Source organism: Citrus clementina, unplaced genomic scaffold (genome assembly GCF_000493195.1).
Source record: "Citrus clementina cultivar Clemenules unplaced genomic scaffold, Citrus_clementina_v1.0 scaffold_9, whole genome shotgun sequence".
Classification (NCBI taxonomy): domain Eukaryota; kingdom Viridiplantae; phylum Streptophyta; class Magnoliopsida; order Sapindales; family Rutaceae; genus Citrus; species Citrus x clementina.
In genome coordinates, this window is record NW_006261964.1 from 19,866,230 (window position 1) to 19,891,754 (window position 25,525).

The window sequence follows — 25,525 nt, forward strand, 5'->3', positions numbered from 1 at the left end:
ATTGTTGAAGACAATTCTTCTGATGCTAAAAATAAAGCACCTCCAACAGAACCAGAGCCATCAATGCCTCCACCGGCTCCTGACCATTCAATAAAACATTCTTCACCATCCTGGTTCATATTTGATGACATTCCCCATCACAAATGGTCTGCCAGACTTCAAGAATTTGCTGCATGGATTGATCTCCAAGGAACAAAACCAAATGCTCAACCTCAGGCTGTCCTACGTGAGTTTATGGCCCGATCCACGGGTTCTTTACGAGATTGGTTAGAAAGCTTGGGAGAATACCGTCAGCTCCAATTCATGCAATCCCCAATTGGTACAGCACTCAATATCATCCATGAATAGTTCATCGGTGAAAAAACTGCCTCTATCGATGCAGACAGAAAAAAGTATCATCAGATGAAGTGTTGTTCTCTTAAAAGACATCTTTTGGAATCTCATTACAAAAGAATGAATATTCTATTTTACAAGCTGAATGGGTTCAATGAACCTTCCCTCAAACATGTCTTCATAGCCTCACTTCCTTCTGAGTTACAACATGATCTTTAAAGAAAACTTATAGCCACTAATCTCAGCATAGCTGACATCTCATTGGGAAAGATTTTCCAAATGGCAATACTATGTCTAGACAAGATCTGTAAGCAAAAAGAGTTCTTCAAAGACTTCATGGAAGACAAAAAAATCCTTTGCTGAAGCTTGTAAAAAACCCTATCTCAGGATATAATGCAAAGATGAAAAGAAGTGTGTTGTCCGACCAAGAAGAAAAGACATTTTCAGAAACAATTCCAAAAGAAATCATCCTCCAAAAAGCCTCTCTGATATTTCAAGAAAAAGGATGTTTCCCAGTACAGAAAGAAAAAGCATAACCATTGTTTCATCTGCAAGAAACGCGGACACTTTGCTCGAAATTGTCCTCATAAGTCTGCCAAAGCTGTTCGTCTCATACAACATCTTCAACATTCTTCACTGTTATCTGAGAATGAAGATGTTGAATCAAATTTTTCAGAACAGTCAGAACAAGATGATCAGACTGCTTTCATTATCGCAGAATCTTTTGATTCTGATGATATTTCAGTCATTTCTACAGTTCAAACTGTCAACCATGTTTCAGCCATTCCTAGACCTTCTCTAAAAATATCAATCATTCCTTCCAAATTTCATAAACCTGTTCCTGTCATCGGGTTTATTGACACTGGTGCAGATACCAGTATGATTGATCCTTCTGTCATTCCCTCTGATTGTTGGGAAAAACACTTGAAACTTTTCCGAGCAGTTAATGGAGAAACTTTTGAAACCACTTTGATTACCAAAAAACCAATTGGTATTCAATTCTTTTCGAATTGTATAATTTGGAAAAAGATTGTAGCATCCAAACTCCCAGATAAAGATTTACTTATAGGTTTTGACATTCTTCATTTGGTTAAAAACCTATTCCTCACCAGTTCTGGAGTTTTCTACAAACAAATGTTCTTGCCTTATACAGATGCATTACGTCTGTATGCACTTTCTGAAACACCATCTCCATACAGTCATATTTCACAGAAGTTCCTAGAGTTTTGTCCAGAAAACCATTCACAGTTCCACCATCCTTCACCTCTTTGGAAAATTGAACAATTCTTCATTCACCTCCCTTTCAAACTCAACGAAGACATAAACCCTATAAAAGCATCACACCCGGGTATGTCTCCTTCCGACCTTCTACTTGCTAAGCAAGAATGTTATCAGTTGCTTCAGCAAGATCTTACTGAACCTATTGATTCAGATTGGGCTTGTCAAGCCTTCTATGTTGAAAAAAGATCTGAATTAGTTCGTGGAAAAAAGAGGTTAGTTATTGATTACCAGCCACTTAATTCTTTCCTTAAAGACGATAAGTTCCCCCTTCCAAAAATTCAGACCCTATTTGTCCATCTTTAAGGGGCTCGTATCTTCTTTAAGTTTGATCTCAAAGTTGGTTTTTGGCAACTTGGTATTTCACCAGTTGACCGTCACAAAACTACCTTCTGTATCCCTGATGCCCATTATCAGTGGATTGTTATGCCCTTTGGTCTTAAGTAGGGTTGGCAATTTAAGGGCCTGGGTCGGGCTTTGCCAAGCCCAGGACCAGGCCCATATAATGTTAAATAAGTCCAGGCCCTCTCAAAGCCCATTCAAGTTGGGCGGGCTTTGGGCGGGCTGGGCCTTGACAGGGCTGGGCTGGGCCGGGCCTCGGGCCGAGCCCGGGCTTTTACGAATTTTCAAATTTTTTTTAAAAAAATAAAACTATAAATTTTCAAAACATAATTATTCAATACATAATACTACAATAGGCTAAAAACTTAAATATAATTCTCTAATACATAATTAGCCAACACAAAATATAAAAATACTAACAATACAAGTACCATACATAACATACAAATCAACCACTAATATAAAAAAAACTAATAGAGATTTACCGATTTAGAAATTTTGACATTTTGTGACAAAACCTTTGCCCTTTCCCTTTGCCCGATTTTTTTATTGTTTTGTTTAATTTTTTTTTTCAATTTTATAATATATTATACATTTTTTTTTTAAAAAATATATATATATATATAAAGCCCTTATCCATAATATAATATATATATATATATATATATATATTATTTATTATAAAGCCCGGACTTTTCATTTAGGCCCTTAACTGAGCCCATATGTTATGGGCTTTATTAATTATGAGCCCTTACCCATACTTTCAAGCCACGAGCTGGGCTTAAAGCCCGCTGGCCTGGGCCAGGCCGACGCAGGCCTGGGCCGGCCCGTGCTTTTCTGCCAACCCTAGTCTTAAGGTTGCTCCTTCATTATTTCAAAAAGCCATGACAAAAACCTTCAGTCCTATCTTTCATCATGCTTTGGTCTACATTGATGATATCTTATTATTTTTCTCTGACCATGAGAGCCACCAGAAGTTCCTTTTGGATTTCTTTCATATTGTGCAGGAACACGGAATCATGCTTTCTGAAAAGAAAAGCAGCATAGCGAAAGAATCAATTGACTTTCTTCGCATGGTGATTAAAGATGGCCATTATCAACCTGGTCCACACATTGCAACTGAATTATTAAAGTTTCCGGACACAAATCTCAACAAAAAGCTGATCCAACAATTCCTCAAGATTGTTAATTATGTCTGTGATTTCATCCCTAAAGTTGTAATTCATACAAGCCAGTTGTCCCGCATGCTCAGAAAACAGTGCCCTCCATGGGGACCAGCCCAAACAGAAGTTGTCCAACAACTAAAGGTGATAGCCCAGTCACCTCCTCCACTCTGAATCCTCACCACTGGACAACACATTCTATAGACAGATGCCAGTGATGATTACTGGAGTGCCATCCTTCTTGAAGAGATAAATGGTGTACGTCACTTCTGTGCACATGCAAGCGGACAATTCAAAGAATCTGTAAAGAATTACCATGTGATCTACAAAGAGATCTTGGCGGTCAAGTATGGAATCAAAAAGTTTGAATTTCATCTAATCAGCCATAAATTCCTTATCAGCATGGATAACTCCTCTTTTTCTCGAATCCTTGACTTCAAGAATAAGTTGCTCCTTGACAAACAGTTGCTCAACCTCAAAAACTGGTTTGCTAAATATGATTTTACTGTCCAACACATAAAAGGCAAACAGAACCTCATCTTAGACTTCCTTACACGTCCAACTATAAATAAACCCTCACTTATTTCCTCTATTCACACCATCACAGTTATAGCCATGAACCGTCAACTTCCTTTTAAAGCTCTCAACCAGAGAAATTCCCCATGAACATTCCTTTTCATTCAGCCTACCAGATCCAAGACTTTGCAAAGAAATTCTTTTACCAGTATTTTTTCAATGTTCAAAGCAAAAAGCCTGATCGCTTTCCTTCCCTCTGTATGGAAAACCTGTTTCTCACGGGTCTTACCCTGACTTCCTTAACCATCTGCGAAGATGAGTTATGGTACATGCAGTGTCTCACAACCTTGTATGCCACAAAGATGGTTTTTCCTGTTAAACCTGTCCTCACTCACATCACCACTCTAGACTTCTCGTAAGATCTTATCTGGACTCTCTTTGAATAGTATTCGCCACTTACATGGTGGCGAAAATAACTCAAAAATCTGTGTACTTTTCACGGATTAGCCATAATGCCAGAACAAGAAGCCAATATGTTCACTACAGTCTTCATCGTCCATAGACCTTACTTCCAGCACCCAGAAACAAGAGACTTCTGGACACAAGATATGGCCTACGAATGGAAAACTTATCCCCATCCTTATACCCTCATCCATGACACAACTGTTATCTCTATTCTCAAGTCATACCTAATAGAACTCAACAATGTTCAGCCACCTACCACAAACATCCACCACACCTCTGTTGGACCATCACATACCTTGGAAATTGTCCCAAAGAGACAAACTTGTACTCCAGGTTCTAGTTCAAGTCCTCAAGGAATCCTTGTCATGGAACAACGTCTTGATTACACTAACGTCTTATTCCAAGACGCTCAGGACCCATGGGAAGATTTTTAGTCTATTCTCCATACTGAAAATTCTCATTACACTGTCACAGACCCAAATCCTCCTACCTCATAAGCACCACAAAAGATGACTGACGCTGATGAAGAAGCCTATCTGCAAGCTGAAGCTTATCTTGATCAAAGACAGATCTGTCGTGCCAAACACCAATATGAGAAAGAAACTGGCGATGTGTCTGCATCACACTACCTATCCACTCCATGATTGCAGACACATATGGGAATCTTTAGCTTTTACTTTTTTAAAGTTTGATTTAATAATCAGACAAGGGTCCTGTCTTGTCTAAAGTGTGTTTTATGCTTTTCCTTTTTGGTTTTGGCGTGGTGTGCTTTAATCATTCTGCTTTTGTAAACGATAAGGACCTAGCTTATCTCTCCTTCCTCGAGATCTCTATATAAGGATCTCTCTATCTCTTTGTAAGGCATGAGTTAATTTGGAATACATTTTCAAGTTTTCTAATGTTAAGCAAATTGTGTTTCAAATTTTCAACCAAACACACATTTTCAATAAGAATAGAGGATACATTACCAACATTGCCAATACCAATGATATTTCCTTTTGAATTATCTCCAAAGGAAACGTTTCCACCGTTCTCGATCTTGGTAAAACTTGAAAATCAAGAGTAATTCCCTGTCATGTGTCTTGAACATCAACTGTCCAAGTACCACTTATTTTTCCTTTTCTTTGATCCTTGCAGAAAAAGTTTCTAAGTTTTAGGTGCCCAAAACTTCTTGAGTCCTTAAGTGTTAGCAATAATTCCTTTTGGAACCCAAACATATTTCACACCATAATATGTATTTCTTTTCACTGGACATCTATTTTTCATATGACCATCTTGATTACAATAATGACATACCACTTGATTGTTAATGGAGGTACTATTTACAAAGTAATTCTTATAATATTTTTGTTTCAAATCTGCCTTATAGCCAATACCTCCTTTATCAAACACATATTTTTGTGAATTAAGCAAGTTATCCAATATCTTTTGCCCATTTATGAATTTTAGCACAATTTCATTTAGCTCATTATTCTTCTTCTTAAGCACTTCATTCTCTTTTACCAATTTATCAACATGTGATTTTTCATGCTCATATAAAGTACTTTGTTTACCTTTAAAAGATGCAATCCTATCATGCAACATTTTGTTGTCTAATTCTAATTCTGTATCTTCTTATGCAATGAATCATTGCATTTTTGCAGGGCATCCTTTTCATTTGTAAGTTTTAACATTTTCTTTTTAAGACGTGCATTCTTTTTACAATTGTTTATCCACTCATCATACAGTTCTTTAAAAGCATTATGTAACTCATAATATGTTAGAAGATCACTTACCTCATCAAGTTCATCGAATGATTCTTTTCTAATTGCCATGAGAGTTAGATTTGTCATCTCTTGATGTTTTTCATCATCATTTGTTTCTTCATCGCTATCATTCCATGTGGCTACCATTGCTTTATTTTTTAGCTTGTCGAGAAGAGGACATTCCGATTATATGTGTTCGGGCTTCTTGCATTCGTAATAAATAATTTGCTTCTTCTTCTCCTTTTAATTCTTGAAGTTTCTGAACTTTCTATGCTCACTAGTTTTCTTGTAGAATTTTTTGAATCTCCTAGTCAGTATAGGCATCTCCTCATCATCCAGCTCGCTTTCTTCATCACTCTCATGTTTTGAAGTTTTGAGAGTAATGCTTTTCTTATTCTCCTCATGTCTTTTTTCTGCTGTCAAATCTTCTTCATATGAAATAAAAGAGTCAATTAAATCATCAATAGGTAAAGTATTTAAATTTTTGGCTTCTTCAATGGTAGTCCTCTTAGGTCTCCATTTTTTTTTGGAAGTGGCCTAGTAATTTTCTTGACTTTCTCGCTATTCGAAAAAGTTTTTCCTAGGACTTCTAGGGTGTTCACTATGTCTGTAAATCGTGTATACATAGAATACACACTTTCATTTTGTTCCATTTAGAACAATTCATATTGACGAGTGTATCTACTGATTTTAGACTATTTAACTTGATTTGTCCCTTTATAGACAATCTCAAGTTTATTCCATATTTCTTGAGCACTCTCACAGTTAGATACTTTATGAAATTATTTCTTATCAAGAGAACAAAACAAAACATTCACTGCCTTGGCGTTTAAATACATCCTTTTCTTTTCTAACTCACTCCATTGACTTGAAGGTTTTGGAATATCATCTCCTACTTCATTTTTAGTTATAGGCTTGCAAATAAATTCTCATCCTAATTTTCTAATATGGGTAGTCATTACCATCAAAGAATGGTGGCCTAGTTGTGAACTGTCCTTCCCTAAAGGTAGAGTCATTTTGGATTGCCATGGATCTTTTACTCTAGACAGTTAAGTCCTAACAAGAGAACCTTACTCTGATACAAAATGAAATAATGTCTAAGCAACCCTAGAGGGGGGGGGGTGAATTGGGTTTCCAAAAATTATGCAATCCTTGAACAAAACTTAATGCAAATCTTAAACAAATTTAAAACAATAATAAATAGATCAACCAAAATGTAAAAAGATAAGGAAATAGAGATTGAAACACATATATTTTTACGTGGTTCGGCCAATTTTGTCTACATCCACGTCTTCAAGCTCACCAGGCTTGAGGATTCCACTGGTTAAGCCTCCAAGGCTTCAAGAACACTTACAATTGAGTTCAGAGGTGTCAATCAACCTTTACACTAAGAGATTATCCCCAATCTTTTTACCCAAGTGTATCCCAACACTTATAATCACTCAAAACAAAGATTACAAAAATGTTTTTCTCTCACACAAAATATATGATTACAAGTCTATGCTCAATGTGTGAATAAATTAAACAAGAACGAATTTAAAGCTCAAAGAATGTTGTATTCTCGATTACAACATTGTGATCAACCTTATTTGAATTTGATTGAGTTTATTTATAATTGGAGCTGAAAAATAGTCGTTATTGACTTTCTGCCCAAAATCGGATTGTTGTTAACAGTTATCGGTTAACTGTTTTGACTGGTCCAAGTGACCGTTGAGCTGAAATTTAAATAAACGATTGACCGTTTGCAACTATCCGTTCGCCGTTAATTTCCAGAGACCTGCAAAACCAATTTCGACTATCCGTTCTTGCTAAATGGTTCAAGGTTAACATGGAATGACATTCTAGAAATTATTGGTTAGCCATTTGAAGTTAACAGTTCGCCGGTTATTTCCAGTAAACTGCAAAACAAAATAAGCTTATCCGTTTTTGTTAAACGGTTCAAGGTTAGCACAAAATTCCTTTCTGGACATTATCGGTTAACCGTTTGATATAAACAGTTCACCGTTTAATTCAAGTAACTTGCAAAACACACTAGCCTTATCCGTTTTTACTAACCGGTTCAAGCTTAAGGATTTATCGCTCTCTGGAAATTATCGGTTAACCGTTTCAAAGTTAACAGTTCACCCTTTCCTTCTAGAATCACGATTTTAACAGAATTTCACTAGGAATGATTTTCCGATTAAAGTTAAACAATTATCCATATTTCATGAACATATTTAGAAATATTATACGGCTTTAAAGAAATTGTTTATCAATGAAAACTCCAACATTTTAACACACTTTAGCATTTGGTGCCTTGTGCATGAATACTCTTATTATTAAGCTTACTCAATGGGGAGGTAATGAACCTGTTAAGCTTCAGGATTTAGAGAGGAGTCTTAGGTGACAGTTGTTTCCTTTAGCCATTTTCTTTTTCATTTAATTTTGATAATGAGGAGACTTTCAGGGGAAGGTCATGATCGTGGCCTCCGGTTAATAGAGATAACAAGATCATTGATATTCTTATCAAACATTCTAAACCCGAGTTACCTAATAATGCAAGGATTGATGTTTAAATGAATTCTCATCACCCTGACTCTGATGGTCCGAATGATGACTTGGAAACACATGTTAAAGATTCAATTAAGCATGCATAATCGGGACTAGGCATGGGAGATAATGTAAATGCTAGGAATATGGATGTTGACAATGCTACACTACTAGAAAAAATGGCTTTTATGACATGTATTACCCGTCATCTATCATGTTGCATGACGGTTGAGCAACCATCATTGATTCCGATGTCAAGAAAATAAGATGACTGATTTTATATATCATTTTATATATGACATATTATCTATCACGATTCTGTCATAATTGTTTTGGTGAAAAAATTTCACGTATGACTAATATTTGTCATAAACACTTCCATTCATGACTAATATATGTCATAAGATAATAACATGAATAAATTTGGTGGGATCCTAAAATCTTGAATGAATTTTGTCGGGATTCCAAGATTTAGCTGATATTCATATTTTTTTTACTATTCCATTATTAATTTATTTCATTATTTATATTTAATTAAATTTTAATTTTGAATTATATAAATATGTTTTATAAACTATATTTCAATTTAATTTTTCCAAATTAAAAAAAAAAATAATTTCATAGGTATATATATTAAAATCAATACTATAAAAGAATGTGAATTTAAAATTAATATAAAAAAGCCATAAGTAATTTCAAATTTTGGCATAATTTATAAACAAAATATTTCTTATTTGGATATACAATCCTTCCCAACAAATACAAAGGAAAAAAAAAACAATTTGAAACCAATTAGCTGCCATTACTGGGAATAATGCCTCTTCAAAACATCACCCCCACCATCTTTGTGAGCAAGTCCCACAAGCCCCACAACAGTGGTCTCTAATAAATTGATTGATAAAAGATCTGTATTTGAAGATAATCATGGGTTATAAAATTAAAGAATTCCAGAGGTAGATAAATGGATAAAAAGTTATCTTCTATAAGCATCAGCCCCAAAGTATTATTGCCTTGCAAATAACTATTGACCAAACCTAATAACTTATGCATTAATAAACAGATCCAAGAAAATTGAAAGCTCAGAAAAACACCATAACTAGCTAAAATACTTATCTTCAAATATCTAAGTCTTGTAACTACCAAAACACAGAAAACCTTACAACAAAATTGTTTTCAATAGTTGAAAAAGAGCAAATAAAAGATAATCAAGAATTATATAATCAAATAAAACCCCCATGTTATAGACCTGTTTTACAATACATTGAGATTAACAAAAAAAATAAAACACAAAAATCCATTAACAAGCACTTAGAAAATCCAAAATAACAAAATAAAATTTAGTTTGAAGTTACAATAAATAGGCATCCAAAAACTCAATAAGTTAAATCCAAATAACACTATTCTATATTTTTAATTCTCTTTATAATGCAGATAACTATCATTCAAGCATTTTAAAAAAACACAAGATGAATAACAAAAGTAATAACATTTAACAGAATTGCTAGAAGTGATAGTTGTAGCTAGCTCCTGCCTCCTAAATTACTTTTTCTAAGCTAACATAATCTAGAAGATAGTACTATCACAATAATAAAAAAATTTACTACTAAAACAAATTACACTTGCAAAAAGCACTAACCAATAGTATAAGCAACAATAAGTTACACACCAGCACCCGTTACTGTCTCGATATGAGACAATGCTTCATTTGTAACTCCTTGTGTTGTGATACATATCACTACAGGTTATGACACAGCCTTGAGCCTAGCTGAATCTTGAAACCTGAATTCTTCAGCCACTGTCAATTTAACACAAATAAGAACAAAAATAGTATATTAAAAGTTACCTAAAGTTCAGATGCAAAAATAAAATTTCATGGAAGTTATTATGCACAACAATTAATAAAATCTATACTTGTTGCAACATTTAATAAAATTCCATGAAAGATATTACTCACAACATCCACATGCCACTATACTTAAAACATAAAAGTTAAAAAGTACTTTCATTAGTATTTGTTAAGCACTTATGAAATTTCCACTAACGCTTATATTAAAAACTAACCATTTCCGAAGCTTGGAGTCGTGCAAAGTCATTCACGGGAGCTTAAGAAATTGGCATAATTGAACATAATATTGTGCAAAAACTGGTCATGCAAATCCATTAAAACAATCAATTAACTTAATTTTTCACCATGCACATATTTGAACCTAAAATTACAAGAATTTGCTATAAACTTCAAAGAGAGCAAAGACACCATAAAATGGCATATTCGTTTATCTAAACTCAATCAATTTGATTTGTCAGTGATAAATTCATCATCCAAAATCAGCAAAATTAACCTCGACCTTCGATTTTAAAGAACCCAAATTTTAGTTAGGTCAAAACCCAAGGCATTGAGAGATCAATTTCCATTGTTAACTATGCATAATAAATGGAAAAAGCCAATAAATGAAGGAATAATAAGGAGCAACGGATTTAATTTTCAAAATCAAACAAGTTATTTTCATCTTTACCTTCTGTACCAGAGCACATGAGCGGTGGATTTTTTCAAAACTGAAACGATTTTGGGAAATTGAACAGCCAAGTTTCAACATTACCTTATAGAAAACTTCAAAATAATTCGGGAGTTTCTTGTCATTGTGATTAATTAGAGAAATTTTCCCTTTTTTATGCAAAAAGCAAGATAGAATCAACAATAAAAGAACACAAATGCAAAATAAAGATTTGTTACCTGGGCCAATAAAGAGTATGCAAGAGGGCGCAACCCATTTACACCAATGTAACTTGGAGGTTAAAAAGGAAATGGAGTAAATTGACCACCCGCTTCAAGCTCCCCATTCACCCTTACCACGGTTGCACCAGACCTCTCTTCACCACCACCTCAATTTTACTCCTCACAACAACCCCTTCAAAATCTGACCGCCACCACTGCCCAGAAGCTGCGGGAGTTGCTGCTACCAGCCATCGAGTTTGTGCGGGTCGTGGATCTCGATTCGCGGCATCCCGCCACACATGGGCACTACCACCGCTTCCATGGGACTTCGCATGGCCTGAAGTTTTTCCAATCGAATAATGACAGTTGATTTAAGTGGAAGGTTGAGTGCTATGAGTTGAGTGAGAGGCTGAGGTGATGGCGGCTGTGAATGTTTCATTTTCTTTGGCTGAGACTGAGTTAGGGCTGTGTTGTTAGTAAGGGTTGTGCCAATTGCGCCCGGTACACCTCTATACTTCAAAAATTATCTCAATACCCTAAAATCTGTTTTTGCCAAAATTTTCATCGATATCCTTTAAAAACTGATAGGAAATTACTAAGCTATCCTCATTTTAAAATATTTCAACTCAACGGACAGCTCCTCTCCCTTCTCCACTGAAGCAAACAAACACTCATTTGCTGCAATTCCCTCCATTATCAAACTCAAACAAATAAACACTACAATTCCCTCACCGGCATCACCTCTACCGAAACAAACATTCATTCTCCATACATGGTAAATCGAACTTCAACACGAGCAAACTAAGCCTGAGAAGGGGAAGCTGCCATAACTGAGAAAGTGAAGCATAGTTCGTCACTACATAATCGCCGGAAAGAGTTGATCATTTACTGTAAAATTGTCAGAATGTAACTAGTTGAAACAAGTAATTCCATGTAATTAGTTTTCTTGTTAATATTCAAGGGAAAAAAACAAAAAGTTAGGGTTTTATATTGAAAAAATAGATTAATTAGTTGTGGGTCTCTCATAACATGTTCGAAAACAAATATCTAGTTGTTTTGCTGCATGCAAATTGTGAAAAATTAATGGATTGTGCTGATTATAATTTTGTTATGTAACACAAGATTTAGTCGTGTAAGGTTATGTAAGATTCAAGGTTGTGTATTACATGACCTTCATGTATTGCACGATTACACGATCTTCATGTATTGCACGATTACACGACCTTCATATATTACACGTTTACAGGACCTTCATGTATTGCATGTTTATACGATCTTCATGTATTATACAATTACACGATCTTCTTGTATTACACAATTACACGACCTTCAATTCCACATTTTGTTTTTTGTCAATAGAATCTACACATTACATTTAGTTTAATTAGGCTCACAATAAATTGGAATGGTGCATATACATTTACCTGGTGAAATGTCATTAGTTAGAGAGATTCTTAATTTCCAATTATAAGCCATGTTAAGTCATGATATGTCTAGTTATGAGTGGAAATATTTTATCATTGCGAATGGTGTTCTTATGTGTATAACATTACATTAATTTTCTATAGTTGATATTTTTTTTCTTAAAGGATTAATTATACACAGGCATTCCTCATGTATGCTTGTATGCTTGGCCAGAGGAAGAAAGCACTTTGAAGATAAAAAAAAAACTTTTTAAATGGTTGTAATATGTTTAATTACGACTTTAAAATTACACGAATTTTTCCATTAATCATTAGATTAATTTAGTTCTTTAAAGACTTAATTTGTGCTAAGAATTTATATTTGCTGCTATGCAGAAAATGTCAATGAAAATTATTAAAAAAAAGAAGTGAAATTAAATTGGAATCTAAAAAAATTCCACATCATCATTGGTTTGAATTGTAACTGGTGGCATAGGATCAGATGTCTTAAGTTTGAACTTCATTGTGATTTCGAATTCCGAAGTATCTATATTAATAACTTCAGCTATCTTCTCCACCAATTCGGCATATGTTGTCGATCGTGGTATCATTATCCCTTTAGCCTTTAAACCTTTGAACTTATACTCGTCATTTTGCTCAATCCATTCACCATTAAAGACAATATGCACACGTACCAAAACCATATCTGATGATACAATAAAAACAATAATATTAAATTTCATATACAAGTAACTACACGACCTACATGACCTACACGACTATATTACTTACACGACTTACACGACTATATTTCTTATATGACCTACACGACTATATTTCTTACATGACCTACATGACTATATTTCTTACATGACCTACACGACTTATACGACTATATTACTTACACGACCTACATGACTAACTATATGACGTACACGGTATCAAAAGAATGCACGACTCGAAACATTTTCGCCATAAATAAGTTATATTGCTGAAAAAAATAATTAAACAACCTACATTGCATATATTTCTATGTATAAGAAAAAATGGTGAAAATAAAACATTGTAATGTGAGGAAAATTTCTAAATTTTCCTAAAAATTAAAAAATTTAAAACCCAACAACATTAACATACCTTATTGGGTTGTTTAATAAGCAATGCACCTTTAAAGAAAGAGTGGGTGTTAAAGAAATGAATACATAATTGTATTTGTGTAAGAAGTTATGAGAGATTTTGAGAGATTCTAAGAGATTTTGAAAGAATCGGCAGCAAAAATAGATTTGGGTGAAAGAAATGAGGAAAGAAATATGAAGACAATTCATTGAGTGAATTTGATGCATTCATTAAGGGTATTTCTGACTTTGCTCACATTTGTTAGGGTATTCATGAAAACCAAAAAGGGAGGGGGTATTTAAATAATTTTGAAACTATTAAAGGGTATTTAATTAAAAACCCCGTAAGGGTTAGGGCTGCTTATTTGCTATGTGAAAAGAAAACATACGAAACATTTAATTTTTTTAAGTGTTGAAAGTTTGGATCTTTTAAACTATAATGCTTAAACGACATTGTTTAACCTTTTTTTTTTATAATAATTACAAAGTAAAATTTTTTTATTAATGGCATTTTGGTAAAATAAATCTATTTAAAAACGATGTCGTTTGAACTCGTGATTGATGCCCACCAAGTTTTATAAATGATTAAAAAAATAAAAATAGAACATGACATGTTTCTATCAATGATAAATGACATAAATATATGAGTCATGAATATATCGTAACAGTTTGATAAAAAGATATTAGTCACGAAAATATTACTTTTTAATGGGTTATTTAGCATCAGCCCCCACACATTTCGACCATTTGCGCCGCACACCCACAAGTTTCGACTATGTGCGCTGCGCACCCATTGCCGTTAAAATAACTGTTATCTGTTACTGTGCCGTTGGTGATTTTGGAAAATGACGAAATTGCCCATATTTATTAGGATGACATTTTTGCCCTTAAATAACAATCTAATTACAGTAAAGCATTTGTAGCTGTGCATTGTAACGGCTATATAGGTAGAACAAGTCTTTGATTTACAATTCCTTTGCAACGGTAACATAACGGCATTCCACTTCCACTAGTTATAAATATTGCACATGACAATTCCTCATCTTCAGCATGCCTATCAAAACCCACCATATCTAAATTACTACAAACAGCAGTCATTGTTGAGCTTCAAGCTGTCATTATTAAGCCCAACTAGAAGCATAACCAGAAGCATTACCAGAAGTATCACTTGAAGCACCACCAGCTACTAAAATTACAACCTAGTCAACACATACATTAGTAGAAGAATGTCTAGCTGCTCCAGGGGTGCTTTAAGTTCATCAAAATCAAAACCCGACTCAAAAAAGAATTTAATCAATGGAGGAATTTTCAAGTTCCACAACAAAGTTTGCTATTGTAGAGTCAGGGCAGCCATTAAAATATCAGAATCTAAGCCAAATCCCAATAGATTATACTATAGTTGTCCTAATGATCCTGCATGTGGTTTCTTTAAATGGTGGACGCCATCTAGAGAGGAGATTGCAGAATTTACAAGACAAATGAACCCGTTTGAAGAGCAAGGTATTGACACCAGTGACAACAATATTATGAAATTGACAATGGCTGACCTTGATCAGAGGACTGTCACAATTGAAATCCTTCTTTATCAACTGAAAAAGTATCAATTCATCACAATGGTTATTTTATTATTTCTTGCAACTATCATTTACTATAACTTATGAAAAATGTTTTCAGAATGGTTTCTTAGCTTTAGAAAATGCATAGAAATTAACTGTAACAGCTGCTCATATTCATTGTAGTTAATAATATAAAATATATCCTGGAGTAATATACATTGGCAGCATCTGAAATGGTGTATTAATCACCTGTATGGTTACACAACAATGTTGGTCTACCTATATGTAAGTCCTACATATATACTTTGCCAACAACTTTCATAATGCCACAAACCTCTGGCAACATAACCTAAGCATTAGTTTATATTTAAGCTCCATGTGCTGAATAACATTACACATCCAAAAAGGACAAAGTCCAGAATTTCAGCTATAAACTAACCATTGCATTCTTCTTTCCAATCAAAAATAAAATCTTCAGCTGGTTCACTGTGGCATTGTGGAAGGTGTCAAAAAATGCTTATATACCTCCACTACTCGGTACTGTTACTACTGCCAATATCTCCAATACATTCACCAATCACTGCATTATGATAAGTAATAGAACACATAGTAAGTAACGTGATGCTTTCATTACCTAATGATAATATTAATAAAAAAATCTTAAAATGATAAAACAATGCCTAACCGTATAAGGTGGGAAGGCTGGTGCCTTCCCTTTGCTAGTATTGTTCAATTCACTCTTTTTTTGAGTAGTCTGGTTTTCCCTCAAACTGATTCCACCAACTGCCATTATCTTCCTGCCTTGTACACCCAACCACGGAGCATCAACTTGAATATTTGCCATCTGTTGAGGATTCATTTTCTTGGTACCTGATGGCCCTTCTTGATTCCTACATGAATTTGTCTTTCGTGGTGGCAGCTGCATCTCTTTAGGCTCGTGAACCTCAACTGTTGTCCTCACATGCTCATATGGCTGCATGTGAATAACAGTGGTGGACCCACTGCCAAGTGCACTTGACAGTGGATCCACTAGCCTATCTTGTAAACCTGATATTTTTTTTTTGGTCATTTGAAATATTGACTAATGAGTTAACAATTGCATATTAACAATAGAAACATGAGTAGTTACAAGATCATACCTCGAGCTGTTGATCCTGTCTTTGTCATGTACTGTTTTAGATTGGTCTGTGGGCAGGCACAAGTGTACAAAGTAAGGTTCAAATGTTACATAAAGACAACTGTAAAAATCACAGGAACTGCACTGACCTTATAATGTTTTGTACGTTTGTTTGCATTTAAGGGGTTAATGGGACAACCTCTCTTGTTATGGCCAAATTGTTTACAACACTTACATTGCATCCTATATCGCTTCTTCTCTGGAGGAACCTCATCAGCTTCCCGTCTCCTATTCATTTTTGGGCTCCCAGGAGGTCTTTTCACCAATGGAGGATAAATCTCATCACCTGGTGTAATTGGCCATGAAGATTTATCTGGAATGGGGTGGATCATTCCAGTATAAGTGCTCAAATAGCTCCCTTGCTTCAATAATGGGCTAAGGAATTATCCTAACTCTTTTCTACTATGAAAGATACACGGCATTGCATGGATGCATGGGATGCCACATAGTTGCTAATGACCACAATCACATACATGTTGCTGTAGATCAACTATATAAGTCATGTGGTTGTGGTCTACTTCATATAGCCATTCACTAGCTCGAGCTACAGGGTTAGGACTTCCAATCTGCAGATTATTCATCATCCTATCATAGATCCTCTTTGGAATCTCAGACTCCCAGCCTCAGCTTTTTTTCTTCTGTTCACCAGCCTCTTCATTAGGTTCTTCCTCATCCATTCAAGCATATTCAACATTGGGACTTTTCTTTGAACCCCAAGCCATGTATTAAAAGATTCTGTCATATTATTTGTGCAGTGGTCACTCTTGCAGCTGTTGTCAAAAGCATGTCTAGCCCATAATTTTAGTGGCAACCTTCTTAGTGTCTCATAAACACCCTCATCTATATTCTTCAAATTAGTCATTGCTACATCAAAATCCCTTCTGTTACATGCCCTTGCAGCTGCCCAGAAATAAGCCTTGAAGTTTGTATGCGGATGCTTTGTCTTCAAGTTTGCAAGAATGTGTCTCACACAAAACCTCACATGAGCATTTGGGAACTCAAGGGCCAAAGCATTCTGGATACCTTTCTGCCTGTCACACATGAAAGTTAGCTGTCTTGCATCTTCAAGAAAGGTTTTTAAATGGCCTAGAAACCATGTCCAAGTACTTGTGATTTCAACACTACATACACATACAGCAACTGGAAATATTCCAATGTTAGCATCAAGTGCTACAACTGACAACATTACACCTTTATATGGACCCTTCAAGTGGCAGCCATCAATCCTAATGAATGGTCTACAACCAGCTTTGAAACCATCTCTAAGTGAAGGAAATGAGAGGATAAATCTATCAAAATGAGTTTGAGACTGCTCCCCTAGGAACCGAATAACACTAACTAAGGCCAGAGCTTGTGGCATCTTATTTAGTATTATCTGAGCATAACTTCTGATCAGCCTGTAACTTGACTCATGATCTGCACCTGCTCTTTGCAATGCCATTTTCTTTGCCCTATACACCTTGAACCTGTTAACCTTACAACCATATATTCTTCTCAGCTCATCGATAATGAAATCAGCCTTTGTGTCTGGGTGATCTAGAAAGGTTTGTTCATACTTCACAGCTATAAACTCAGCAGTACATTAAGGATTGTCCAACTCTCGTGAACATGTGTGCACATTATGCAATCTCTTCAATAGGTAAACACCACCAAATCACTATCACCTTTATCATCAGAAACAAGGCCACCATCATCATCACCACTTTCATAATCAGATAGGATATAATCTCCATCACTATCATCAGAAACAACACAAGGCATTTTAGGCTCCAACACGGTCTTTGTAGGTGGGTTAATGACATTAAAAGCACCCAATGGATGCTCTGGATCTTCATCACTGTCAATCAAACTGAAAACATTGTCGTTTAAGTCATTTTCAACACCCACTGCTGCTTTGGAATTGAGTATGTTAGCATGGTCATATGAATTGTTGAAAGGATTATAAGCAAAAATAGGTTGGGATTCATGATTCTGAGTTTGCAGGAAGGAAACCATATCATTTTGGTCAAGAGATGTAAAGGTAGCTTCAGATGCTTTTTCTGTCTCTTCGTGAGAGGATGGACAATCGTTCAACAAAGGAGATAGGTTTGGAGATTGAGCAAAGTTTTGTGGGAGCTGCTGAGATGGACTTTCTGGAGTGTAACATGAAGTATTGTCACCATTATTATCACTGACTTTATCCGTAGGCTCTGTGTCACTGGTTTGGGTTTGGGTCACTGCCTCGGTTTGTGTTCGAATTGTTGTTTGCTGTTGTGTAGGGGACCTGAAGTATGTGTCCATGAAATCTTCAAATAGGTCAGAGTTTGCATCAAATTTTTTCTGAATCTTAGTTATAGAAGGAGGTGGTGATTTTTGTGAATTGGATTGAGATTCAATGGAATCGGGTGCAACAAAAGATTTCATGATATTGGTGGTGACAATGATTGGAATTGTAGCTTCTAATTCAGGCAAGAGTGTTTCATTTGAAAACTCAGTTGGGTTTGTCGACACATGTGGGGTAACGGAATTGGATCATTGAGGTTTAAGGTTGCTGTACTGTTGGTGTCTGGATCTCTAGATGAGTTTGGTTTAGAAGATTCAAATAACACTCTCTTTGCTGTAGAGTCATGGTTTTGGGGTATCTTGTCAAGGTATAACTGCATGTAGTAGATTAGATGATGGTTGTGCTCTTTTAGTTGCGAGATGAGGTCTGTATCAGTGTCAATCTGTGCTTCCTTATAGTCCCACAGCTGCCAAATACTCATATTAAACCTCTCATCAAACAACATCTTCCTTCCATACACTTTCACCATAACTTTGTTGATCACAAACACCCTACTGAATTTGTCTCGATCAACAATACCAAGGTTATGTGTCTTATCCTTAAGTTACAAACATAGTGGTAGCATCATCTCCATCAATTATTCCTGTAATGACAGTACTTACTTTATAATGCATAGATTTTTTTTTCATGAAATAAATATAAATCTCAATCAACATAAAAACTTAAAACCTATGGCGCACACAATTCATTAAATCATAGCATTTACCAAGACTATTAAACCAACAAACCCTTGTTAATTTCATCGATTACACACATCGGCCTAACAAACTATCAACAACCATCTCAACACTCTCCAAATAAGCTATAATCAATGACCAACAAACCAAATATCCAATAGCAAAAGAACTGAGCCATAACCATCTGTAATACAATCAAATCTATAATCATAACTCTATAGATTCAAATCACAAAACATAATTACTGGAATCGAAATACAGATCAATATAGCTACCAAAAATTAAATGAAGAAGTATTCTCACTTACTTAAGCTTCTTCAAGAATATGTGATTTGTTCAGCTCTCAAACCTCTGTTTCCTCAGTGCATTTTCTGAATAACGCAATGTAATAACTTTATCTCCTTAATATATGAGTGTCGTGGGTGACAATGGATGCTTTTCCCGCCATTTGCTCTTCTTCATCTTTGATTTCCCTCTAATTTCCAATACTTGAGCATCTTTTTCAAGCAAGCTCACTGCCATGACGAAGGAATAGTGAAGTCACAGAGGTTGAAATGACAGCTCGTATTCGAATCTTGAAAGTAAAGGATTTTAAAATATCTCTTCATTTGTTTCCATTTTTACCCTTCCACCGTAACAGATAACAGTTATTTTAACGGCAATGAGTGCGCGGCGCACATGGTCGAAACTTGTGGGTACACGGCGCAAATGGTCGAAACATGTAGGGGTTGACGCTAAATAACCCTTTTTTAATAATACTTTCGTGATAGTTCAATATATATCATAAAATTTTTATCATAAAAATACGCTTGTTTAATAGTGCTAATAGTACTGATTTGGCTGCTAATACCATTAGCTGGGATAAAATTGATGGGAAGTCTTCCAACAATAACATAAGGCAATCCCTAAGTTATGTTTAACGTAACTTACAGTCTAGCTAACCTGAACCGTTAGATATTTTTCATTTGAATCCAACGAATATTGTTAAATTTATGCAAAAATAGTAACAAATGGAAAACCGGCTAAATTGGTTAATTCTAAACAAAAAAATGTTCAAAATGGTGAGGAAATGATCGAGATAAATAAAATCGAACTTCGACTGGAAACGAAGCATATCAGTATAAAGCTTTTGTTCCGATTTTGAATCGAGATTGGCATATACCCATTGATGATTGATTGCTTTGTTGCCGTTGAATTAAAGAACGGCCACGAAAGCCAAATAAGAGGAGAAGAGTGGGAGGGGGATGCAATTGTAGGGTACAAAGTAGAAGGATTGTCGATAGCAATTTGGGGAGACGTCTCAAATTTCTTTAACCATTTCCCAAGTACCGAATCAAGCTCATACCATTCAAGTTACTTATTGCGGAGGAAAGCATCACCTCATCAATGTTTGAAGATGCTAACAAATAATGTAGACAAAGTTCAGAAACTGAAAATCCATCATGTGCAACCATCAACAGTATTGAAGCCTCCTTCGCCAAACACAATTTCTTCCTAGATGGATTTTCATCGCTTGCCTTCTCAATAGCTAACAAGACTTGGCTCTCCCATTCCATCCTCACACTACCCATGCTACCATAAGCATCTTTAAGTGGACAAAGAAAGTACTTCAAAATGCAAAGTAACTCAGACGATCCAAGATCTGGAGAATATTTAAACACAAAGACAAAGCCAATCTGATCTCTTTTTTGTTGCAAGTCTCATAACCAAATTCGATTATGAAGGATGATCAACAAGCCCATGAACTATCAAAGTCTCCACCAATTCCCAAATCCTCAAACTGATGCATGCTTCCAATACCAAAGATACCACATCTCGACCCATTAAAAAGCCAACCTTTTCAATCAAACCCCGAGTACATCCACTATCAGATCTATGTATCCTGGTAGAAATTCCAACTTTCTCACTAATTTTCTCGAGATATGAGTTCAAAATCCCAATAAATGGAGGATTGTGTTGGACGAGAAGAAACTCCTTTTGCTTAAAGTTCATGGTGTGTTTCTAATGGTTAAAACGACGTCGTTACCTTTGTCACAACTGGTTATAGAAGCTTTCAGTAACCGACTGGTAACCGCTTAAAATAGTTTTATTTTATTGTTGTCATGTTCACCTGGCATTTGCTTATTGGTCAAGTAGTCATATCACCGGCTGTAACTTACGATAAATGTAACTTAGAGAGGTCCATAACATAAAGGATAACCTTAACAATCAAGCTTTGAATATTGATGAGGCCAACAAGTTGGGTTCCACTACAAAGGAAGAAAATAATCTAAATCTAGTGATTCATTGTATAAATGCATCTCCTAAGAAAATTCTTGACGAAGCTGGCTCAAAACAATCTGATCAATTACACGTGGACTTGCTTTAATTGCCAAAAATCAAGTTTCTCGTTGGGATGCTTTGGTTAATTCCAGGGAAGGATTTTTGGATTTAGGTAATGACTCAGCTGGACTTTCGTCTTGTGATTACAAAGTCTCAACAAAAGAAAACTTATAAAGTGTGCTAAGAATATGATTTTGCGCAAGGCCCTATCCTTACTCGAGGTCGTGGGAACCTTTCAATCCATTGTTAAATACTTTAAGTTGGAACACTTAGGGTGTGTCTAACCCCATTTTTCAGAGTGAGTTAGCCATGTTGTGTAGAGTTCATCATCCCAATTTGGTTGCTATTTTTGAACCTATGATGGATTTTGGAAATATTCATGATGGTCTTTCGTGTAGATTGCATTTAAATTATATTTGTAGTTCAAATTCTTGTCCTCTATTTCTAAATTAATAGTTTTTACTAGATTCTATGGAGGATTAATCTATTATTTCTTGTTCTACCCAACAAATGTCTATTAGTTGCAGTATTAATGGCATCTTCTGTTGTTTTACTTTTATTTATGCTACTTCTTGTATATTAGTAGATAGGATTTATGGAATGATATTAGAGATATTGGTTCTGGCATTAATACCCATGGTTTATTATGGGAGATTTTAATGCCATCCTGGGCGCTCATGAACAAAATGGTGGGTGCATTCCCTATTATGGGTTATGTATGGACTTTTAGAATATGATTGATGCCTTTCAGTTATTTCACTTTCCTTCAAAAGGGTTAAGTTACATATGGTCTAGTGGCTAGTGTAGTTGGGGTTTGGTGGAGCGTAGGTTGGATAGAGTGCTGTGTTATTCAGCTGTGTGGATGTTTAGGCTAAGGCAAGTTATAAAGTTCTTTCAAGATTAAGTTCAGATCATTCTGCTTTGTTGGTTAATTGTAGTACTTCTGTTGCTTTAAATCCTAAGCCATTTTGCTTTTAGCCAATGTGGTTTTCACATGATTTTTTTTTAATTTTGTGGTGACTTGTTAAAAGGGGTTTAATTTTTTTGGTTGTCCGATGTTTGTTATGACAAGAAAGCTTAAAGCTTTAAAGATTCATCTTCGAGAGTGGAATGAAGAATTTTCTGGAAATGTGAACGATAAGGTGGATCAGGCTCAGAATTCTCTAGAAGCTGTACAAGTTGACATTTCGGTTAATGGGATGACTATGGACAGTTTTCAAGCAGAAATTGAAGCTCAAGCTAACCTTCAGAATACAATTGAGGTGCAATATAAATTTGTGAAATCAAAAGCCAACTTGCGTTGGTTGGCTGATATGGATCGAAATTCTAAATTTTTCTATCGATAAGTGAGTTACAAGGAGTCAAAATGTTTCATTCGTAATTTGCTTACTGGTGGGCATGTCACGGAGGATATGAAGCATATTTCTACTTATGTTGTTTAGTTCTATAAGTACTTATATTCTACCTCTTCTACAGCAGATGATGTGTCCATTTGTGATTTGGTGCCCAATTTAGTAACAACAGATGACAATTTAATGCTTACTATGGTTCCAGATGATTTAGAAATTAAGGCTGTTGTTTTCTCATTAGATTCCTCTAGTGCCTAGGTCCAGATGTCTTCCCAAGGATTTTCTTTCAGAATGTTTAGGATCTAATTGGTAAGAAGCTTATTTCTTGTGTCCAATTTTTTTTTTTTTTTTTGGTGTAGTTGGCTTATGCCTTGTTTTAATTCAATGGAAAGGGCTCTTAAGATTAGCCAGTTTCAACGGATTTCCATGGCCAATTTCCAAAAAATCTTGCTAATAGATTGAGTTTGATTTTGCCGCGGATTATTTTTTGGCAACAAATGGCTTTTATTTAGAGTTGTCATATTCATGATTTTATTCTTATGGTCTCAGAAAGGATTATTCTATTAAATCATAAAGTTTATAGTTGTAGTTTAGGTCTTAAGATTGACATTCCTAAGGCCTTTGATACTTTGAATTGGAATTTTTAGTTAACCGTGCTTAATCATTTTGGCTTTGATGACACTTTTGTTGGTTAGATCGATACTATTCTTCACTCCATGAGACTTTCAGTTTTGATCAACAGTTCAGTTTTTAGTTTTTTCTCTTGTAGTAGAGGGGTTCATAAAGGAGATCAACTTTCACCTTTGCTTTTTTGTCTAGCTGAAGAATTATTCAGTCGAGGAATTAGTTATCTTTTTATTGCTAGGATTGCCAAGCCTATTACTACTCCAACTGTGATGCTAACTCAAATTCTATATACAGACGATGTTTTCATTTTCTGTAGAGGAGATACTTATACTATTATGGCTATATTTCTTTACTTGAGAGCTATGGTGCTCCCTCAGGCCAAACGGTTGATGGAGACAAGAGTTTTGTGCTTCTTGGGGGGCTCAGCTATTGACAGGAAGGATGCTATTCTCTCGAATATTGGTTTCCATCAAAGCCAGTTCCTTTTTGTTTACTTAGGGGTTTTGATTTTCCATGGGATTCGTAGAAAAGCTCATTTTCAATCTCTTGCTGATAGGGCCAAGGCTAGGCTAGCAAGTTAGAAAGGAAAATTGCTATCTCTTGATTAAGGCTCAGAGTCTGTTGTTGCATAGTTTTATGATATATCTCTAACCATGTTCGTTAATTCGTCAACCCAATTTTTGTGTTTGTATTTTTATTTTTTTTGGGGAGAGGGCTCTATAATTCTTGTGTTTCTATTAGGAAAATAATGATCGTTACTTGGGCTGAAGCTTGTGCTCCTTTATTGAAGGTGGGCTGAGCATTCGAGAATTTAGTTGTCTCAATTCGGCTTGTCTTTCTGTGCTTGCTTGGAATTGCCTTACCTTTGACGCTATGTGCTATCAGTTTGATCGGAATCATTATCATATTTTGATCTTGAGTAATGATCCTAATTACAAGCTCCCTTCTAATTGGTGTGGGGTTAAATATGTGCTTTCTATTATTTCTCGTCATTCTCATTAGGTAGTTGGCAATGATTTTAAGATTAATATGTGGAATGATAGATGCTCAATGACCTTATCTTTTCAAAGTCTCATGAGTCGGTTGATAGTTGGATTTGATAGTCTTATTGACAACAAAAATGCTTAGAAGATCCCATCTTGGTTTCGTCATATTTTGCCTCACATTGCTTCGCAAATTAAAAAGGTTATGTTGGCTACATATGATTGTGAGGATAAGCTTATTTGGGAGGTTACGCTTGGTGGTGTTCTCTATTTCATCAGCTTATGATTGTTTGCGTCGTAAGCATAAAGCATTGACCGAATTTCCCTTGGAAGAGGCTTTCGGGACCATATATTCAACCCAAACACTCTACTTTTGCTTGGCATATCTGTAAAGATAAGAGTTCCCACTGGCAATCATCTTAAGAAGTATGGTATTGGTATGGTTTCTTGTTATGCTTTATGTGATGCATATTGTTTTGAAGAGGATGCTTTTTATGCCTTTCATTAATGCTCCTATGCATGGAAAATATATGATTGGTTGGCTTACACATAGAAGATGGCTTTTCCTTTTATCTTTTCAATTTTATAATTTGTAGGTGGCTATGCTTATGAATATCCTTGGTCAGATTTGGTTTAATAAGAATAAAGCTCGCTTTGATTGGAAATATGCTCCAGCTATAAGAGCCGTTGCTAAACTCACTTTGGAGTAAAAGAGATCTTCTTTTGGATTTGGGAATTGGTATTAAGAACTTCGAGCACCTTATGTTCAAATTATGGGTTAGATTCCCCAACCTCGAGATTTCATAAAAATTAATATTGATGGCATGTTCAAAGGTTCTTTGCATGTTTTCGCTTGTGAGGCTGTATTTAGAAACTGTAAGGGAGAATTTTTGTGTGGTTTTCCTTGTCCAT

The 25,525-nt window shown here is 35.3% G+C and overlaps 1 long non-coding RNA gene and 1 pseudogene across 2 annotated transcripts; both read right to left on the reverse strand.

Annotated features, from left to right (window-relative positions):
* Positions 1–9,175: 9,175 nt before the first annotated feature.
* Positions 9,176–11,564, reverse strand: LOC112097750. Of its 2 annotated transcripts, XR_002905238.1 has the most exons (3): positions 11,103–11,564; positions 10,008–10,166; positions 9,176–9,277 (listed from the first exon to the last, which is right to left on the reverse strand). It is a non-coding gene; the product is annotated as an uncharacterized LOC112097750 (long non-coding RNA). The 2 variants fall into 2 exon arrangements; XR_002905237.1 differs by lacking the exon at positions 9,176–9,277 and having other exon boundaries at positions 9,941–10,166.
* Positions 11,565–20,642: 9,078 nt separating this feature from the next.
* Positions 20,643–21,324, reverse strand: LOC112099583 (annotated as a pseudogene).
* Between the last annotated feature and the right edge of the window lie 4,201 nt (positions 21,325–25,525).